Consider the following 7,748-nt stretch of genomic DNA (forward strand, 5'->3'; position numbering starts at 1 on the left):
TCTCTTGTCTATTTCTTACACTGCATACCATCCGATACCCCGCCCCACTCATAGAGATTGCGTACAGTCATTATTTATATAGTTCCTGGGCTCCCTGTGGTTTCTGTTGTGAGAACAAACTGCATGCTCCAGCATATTGACCCTTCACTGTACTCAATAAAAGGCTCCCATCTGTATCAGTTAGTACTTCGATAGCGTCCTCATATGTGTTGGATATAAATACGAAACGCAGCTTGCTATGTATATAAATTTGCAGCAGACAACAGTAATGTACACAGTCACTAAACTGTGTCGACATTGATCAGCCTTGCGTTTGGTTGAAAAATGACTTCAATAAGTGGGAATTATGAATCCAATGGCAACTTTTCCGGGTTTTGCGTGACGCCGGGAGTGTTGCCGCGACAAGTGATAGAGTCTTGTTGCGAAGTAGCTTTGCCCCCACTAATTAGACTTAAAATTGTGTTGTTTTTCCGTGTTTTTGCCGTTAAATAATACAGCTTTGACGTGAAATATTAGAGTTTTGCCGCAATGAATTAAATATATGTTGTCACTTGTGAGCCAACGTACCATACAACGGGTCACCAAATTCACACATTTCTGGCTGGGTTCTTCCCAATCACCGTCCCAACACGGGAAATCCGATTGCGGGCGATTTTTGCGGGACATTTTGGCCACATTTTGCAACGAATTCCTTAAAGCGAGGTGCAAGAGAATTTGTTATTGAACCCCGGAGGTTTTCTGCTTGATTTCTGGTTAAAGGGGCTTACTGGTACTGCGTGGTTTCCGCTAAACGGAGCTAAAACACCCCACTTACCCGTGAATTGTTGGTTCGCTAATGTGCTACACACTCACTTCGAAATGACCCCAGGATTTGTGAAAGGGTACGTGAAGAGTAATAAATTATATATGTTGTTAATTCCTCTATAACAAACAGACACCTGTTATCATAATATTTCTTTTATCGGTTCGACTCCATTCGCTGATAGTCTCCCTACTCAATTTACATATATCACTTTTTCTATTTTAACAGAATTAATATTGTATGATTTATCGCAAAACTTCAACCATTATGTCGAACAAAACACTGAAGTGCGCTCTACATGTTATTTTATCTCATTGGTAATGTACGTCATTATCTGGGGAAAAATTGTGCACGACAACGTTAAATTACTCGTGATGTGTCAATTATATTACTCTGCATCACAATATTATATAATCTACTAAACCACTAATTTGTGAATTAACTAACATCATGATACTCCCAGATGAAAGAGCTCTCCAAATACAGAAAAATGCATTTTACATTTGTTATATCACTTTTAATTCGCTAGCTATTCTTCTTTAATCATTATATGCAGTGCGCATTCGTGATTCTTTAGCAAAAGGATTGTGGGTAATGTATGACATTACAACTACTTTTTTCAGTTATGTTGCTATGACAACAATTGTATATGTTCGTGTATGTATGCTACCATATTCTAAACTTTCAACCAATTTGAAGTCCAATGTTAGAAGTTACAGACAAAATCATTTTCTAAATTTTCACAACAGTGCTTGTGATATCATTCATTACAGCCCAGAATTCGTTGCAGCTCTTTCATCTCTAAGTAAACGCGGGGACAGACAAGGGTCCCAAGCTTGTACCTGTATGGTAAACCTCTGGTTTTCGTCTACCTGGGCTATATGGTATCATCAGATGGCAAGGATGAAGCTGATATGAACCGACAATTGCTGTTTATTTATGCTAGGACAAATATTATTTTACGAAAATTCATAAAAAGTTCAGAATACATTAAGTGTATGTTATTATGAATGTATTTATACAGTATATATTATTTGAATGTTTGGTGTGATTATCGTACACAAATTGTGAATACAGTGCGAGTGGCTTATAACAACGCTATAAGATTGACCTTTAGCCCTAAACGGCTAGCAGCGCTACTGGTAATAGTGTGAATAGAAATATTTCAGACTTAGAATCTCTTCAGCGCAAGCAATTATATAACTTCAGTCAGCGTCTACTTACGAGGGATAATGCTTTAATTCGTGTTAATTCCGACAGTTTTTTCTTATCCAAATTTTGAACTAATTTTAGACGTTTTATTTTGTAATGTATTGAATATGGGGCTTTTGGGCTGAAATAAAGGACTAATAATAATGTGTGTCAAGGTTCTAGTGTCACCACGTGGCGGTTGGGAGAATTGGGTCCCGGTTCACTGTATGGGTTTCAACGCTGTTATATCTGGTAGTACGTTATCGATGCCGAAGATCGGATATGCAGTTTTCCGCTAGGTTCAGCAATTACTTGTAGTACACACTTGCGTGTTTCTCCGTCGTCGTTCCTGCGTTTGTGTATTTCTGCAATACTATGGCCAAGAGTTTTTATTATGGAATTGATTGTTTTAACGAACTGAACTAAAGTGTTTGTGTATATGTTTGTATTTATAGAAAAACTTCGTTCCTGTGATTTGCATTTGTGTGACATCATATTGTAATTGAGCAATTGTTTTGAGAGGCAAGCATTCCGAATTATTGAATATTATTTCTATTTGAGTTGTATTAGGGCACAATCGAGTGTAGGTATTGTAGTAATTGATGCGGTTTTGTCGTTTTTCTGAAGCCACCGTTTAATTAATGAATTGGAGTTTGTTGTAAAACACAGCTATAGTTTGGTGATAATATATTCATGGGATGTTCGGAATGCTTGGCCTTATTTTGTAACGAATTGAATACGGTGGGAATGCCGGTGATATTATATACATGTTGTATTTGACCAATATTAACATATACCAGTAGCATTGTTTCTGCGTTAGCTGTAAATGCATATTTGTAGTTTGGGGTTATATTTGAAACGTTTACCTGTCAATTCGAAGAGAAAACTTTGGTAGAAAAAAAATAGTATAACTATAGTGATAATATCTCCACAGTATCGCGAAAATATATTAAAAAGTCCGCCATTTTGAAACAAGTCCGCCATCTTGAATTTTTGGACATTTTTCGACATGCCCCAAGTTTTAATATATTCTAACATGCTTCCTGGCATAAAATCCGAAGAGAAAACTTTGACAGGAAAAAAGGCCTAATTTTTCTAGCAAATGGCCTGTCTAATCTGGACAAGTGCAATAAATCTAGTTTGGTAGCACTTATTGTGTCATTCTTGCCAGCTACGATATAATTCAATAAAATAGCTAGTTAGACTATTTGTTTAGTTAGCTATTTAAAATAACTCATATTCTACGGCTCTATTTCGAAACTATATATTGTGACTTTGAAATTGTTATTTTTTGGACCCAATTTTCGAAAGTTTGTCCACATGAATTTGTTCTATTTTCTTTGAGGTATTTTCATTTTGTTCACAGTAGTATATATTCCAGCTAGAAAATATAATCATATATTAATAGAAATTGTGAATTTTACAATATACAATTTAAAAAAAATATGGGCGAACTCTGTAAAGTGTATGTATTTGCAGTGGCTTGAAAAGAGATGTAACTCGTGATACCATGTTGTTTGTGGTTGAGATGAACGTGGAAAATATATTTACTTTCATAAATTGCTAGATGTTTATGTTTAGTAAATTATTTTAATCAAGACAATGTATCTGTAGTGATGGAATACCCTCTATGCATTAAATACATTTGACTTCTATCCCTACCAAGCCGCGAATTGGAATAATACATCACTGCTTGCTATCACGCATGCATTATATCCATAGTAACAGTATCATCACATCTTTAGGTTTATTTAGGATAACTTCCAGATCCTTTCATTCCCCAGAAAATCTAAAATGCATCATTTGGTCAAAGTTGTTGTTGCTTCTTCAACGAATCACATCCATCCTAGTACTTCCGAAATCCGTCCGATTCGATGGAGTTCGTTCAGAGCCGAACGTAACAGCGTTCTCAATTACTAAAACATGACTAAACAAGATTTCGGTGTCGTGATTGTGTTGACGTTTCTTTACATGGCACGATGCCAGAGTATTAGCTTGTTGAACTGAGAGAAAAAAGAAACAGTAATGAGTCTGAGACAATGCAATAGTGTTATGATTACACGGCAAATAATATAAGTGTGTTAAAGCCAAAGTTATTGTCATGCAAATGTACCATCTTGTAATTGTCAATCTAAATCGAAGTAGGAACACGTCGCCGTAACGTGATCGCTTCTACGATTTTTATCTTCGATATCTCCAGAAGGTTTCTTTAATTTCCAGTTGATCTGTTTAGTCGTCCTTTCAGGCTTTGTCGCATAATTTGTACGCCATTTTTTTCGTTTGCCGTTGAGCTATCAATCTATCATTTCTTTACTCTGCCAAATGTATATAGGTTTTTTTAAAGAGCGTGCACCTGTTTGTCAAGCCAGAAATTACGCGAAATTGCAAAACATATTTTCTCCGCCATAATTGAAAATGAGAGGTTACCTGAAAAAGACGATTGAGGTCGTGATTTCGGCCCGATAGTTAGGCCCAACCCTATCGGAGTTCAATCTAATCGAGTTCAAACAAGGGCTTAATGGAGCCGAACGCGTATGCACGACTATTTTTGCTGGTTCGAGCAGGCTCGGGCTCCGATGAAACATGAAGATAAAAATAGAAGGAGTCACAGCCAAAATAACCCTTCTAAACTTCTTTTATTTTAGTCAAATTTAATCCCATTATTGGTCTATTGTCTTTATCACTAGTAACAGTGGCACATACTAACACCCAGCTAGTCAATAAATCGTACCAACAAACACGGGTCTAAAGATTTGATCGCGTTTGTTCAAGAATTTAATTATGAGTATGTACGTTGGATATGAATCACACTATGAAAGGAAACATGTACTCACCTGACAAATACCAAAATAACCAAAAGACCAATTTTCCGACTTCTACACAGGCTTGTGTTTTGTTCCCTATTTAATTCACACTTGACACCTTTAACAGACCATTATTCTATGAAAAAGCATTTTCGTAGCAATCCCAGACATATTTCGCACCTTCATTATCTTGTGAACAGTAAGTGCGAGTTTGAATTTCCTAGCCAGAACACACTTGATTTGATGGCGGTCCGAATGAGTCTTACTGAATCAGAACTTATCTCGAGAAAAACAGTTTTGAATAATGCAACACCGAAGATTTGCTGCATACACATACACCAAGAATGGCCGAACTTAAGAAGAAAATGGCTGGCATTTTGAATCCCGTACTGCTGTAGCGTTTGGGAGAGATGGCTTGGATTGTTATGCAAACGCACAACGAGGGATAATCCACTGACAAACAGTACTGTCACACTGTACAAGATGGTTGTTTACAAACAAGCTTATCCTTCAATTGTCTCTGATAAGGGATCTAAAAAAACTATTTTCATGATAAAATCAAATGACCGATGTTCGAAGAAACAATTTGCCGTCCCAACGTGCGACAAGAAGACCATGACCAGACGCCGTGAAAATCACTGTTTAAACAGTCCCTTCCTTAGCTATTGCTCGTGAATTATTAGTGAAAGAAAGACAAAATGCTAGGTGCGTATCACCCAGTTACGACTTTCTCATAGATAGCAAGACGATTACTAATTTCGTTACAAAATTGTGTTACATGTACTAAAATTCTGGTAGTAAAATAGAATATTGAGTAAAATAAAACGATTTAAAAGAAAGCTCCGCAAAGTTATGACCATATTTAAAACAATACTTTGAGCAGTGTCTTCCGATGCTGATCTTCAGAAAACCGTTTTTTTAATTTTTTGAAAAATCAAATTGAATTGATTAAAGTTGGCACGAAAATCACGGGCGATATCGGCCTCATCAAATGTCTCATCTCAGAAAAAGTGCTGCATTTAGACGTGAATAGATTAATAAAGCATGCTAGGTAATAGCAAATCTTCGCTGGATTTTAACCATTTTTTTTGTACAGGTGTCTGTCAAAAATTAATGACACTGTCTTATCATATTCATTATGTGACTGCTGTATTATTTGAGAGGTAAAAACACGCCCTCTATGAATAAGTATTACGTTGCAAGGTCTGCTTTGTATGCAAACCAACTCAGATAGTTGATGAGCAGTGGAGAGAGAAGTCAACAACTCTGAGAATCCACATCTTAAAACTCGGCAGTCTTTGTTTTTGAAGTGCGTTTTAAAATTAGTATTACAAAAGCTGGATTATTTTGTTCTTATAACTGAAACAAACTCGTGTTTTTCAAATACAGAATACATATTTTTTAGTACAATTTTTCTTCAAAATGTAGATGCAACGTTTTGCTTTGTATGTATTTCTTGCGTATTGTTTTCTATTTGATAACTTTGAACTAAAGAGATTTTTTATTGGCTTCAGATGTTGATCAAACGTTTGGCACCCATTTCAGAAGAGTGCTTATATTGATTTTCTGACATCTTGTTTACTGTAAAGATTTTATTAGTAGGTTTGCAAATGTGTATTAGACTGTGTAGCAACTTTGGAATAGAATTAGTAAAGTTATTGTGCACACAATAACAATTATTAACCGCAACGACAACACCGGACATAATTTTTTCCTTTAATATACCTTTCTCTTCCATCGTTGATGACACATATGTACGGGCAAGGTAATAACAGAAGTAGAGGTTATAGATAATTTGATTAACAATTTACTCAGAAAGAATTTTGCTAATGATTATAATTAAAATGGCTTTAACAGTCACAAGTTGAACCTAATTATCGTTTTGTATAAAATAAATATAGTGATTATTCCTTCGTAGAGATTTCTTCGTTATTTTTTCACCATGTTTAATTTGTATTATTGATGTACAGCCTTGCAAAATATTTTTAATCATTCGAATGAGAGTATTTTCGTACCTACTTTCTATATTTTAAAGTCGTGTTTGCAGAATCTTCCACTATTCACAAAGCTGCAAATTTTAACATTCTGTAGCTAAGACTGTTCAAGTAATAACAATCCAAAAAAGTGCCCGGACCAAGCATCTATACCTTGAAAATACCGAAGATAAAAATCGTAGAAGCGGTCACGGTATGTCTCATTACTTAATTTACGTCAACAATTGTTAGAAATATCACAACAGGTAAACAATTCAAGAGTCTGTATTTGCATGAAAATAACTTATGTGAATAGGCTGTGCCACGCCTTGCGTATTTTAGCTGTCGTATATCCTGTTTATACGAGATACCTAAATCATAACACCAGTGCATTGTTTCATACTCATGACTGTTTTTTTTTCTCTCAGCTCAACAGAATAATACTCTGATATACGTAATGCCATGTCAAGAAACAACAGCACAAACACGACAACAGAATCGTTTTCAGCCATTCGAGTATTTGGGGACGCTGATCCGTTCGGATGTAAATGAACTGCATTAAACTCGAGCTCTCGTTCCGACCGACCGTGCAAACGCACAATAGAGATAATCGGTGGGAATAAACAAAGTTTCGCTGCCGTAGAATGATGTCATGTGAATGTAGTAAATGTTCCCATAGGAAATTCAGATGAGTCACTAACTTTCAGCATAACTTAAAGTATGTAAATAAAATGTGATACTGTTACCTCGATATGATTACAATATGAAATCGATATCATTGCCATCCAGAAGTGCATTTTTAAATAATGTCCACTGCCTAAATACTTTCTGGCTGATCTGTATTTATATCATTGTACATCCCATGAATGTAGTTTGAGTGGAGTGGAAAAGAATGAAGGAACATGTCTTTAAAATGATATATTATAATTGAATGATATGATTAATAACAAATACAAGTCAGATAATGTGAATTTTGTA

The sequence above is a fragment of the Saccoglossus kowalevskii genome, chromosome 15 (genome assembly GCF_978046115.1).
Source record: "Saccoglossus kowalevskii chromosome 15, keSacKowa6.1, whole genome shotgun sequence".
In the NCBI taxonomy this organism is placed as follows: domain Eukaryota; kingdom Metazoa; phylum Hemichordata; class Enteropneusta; family Harrimaniidae; genus Saccoglossus; species Saccoglossus kowalevskii.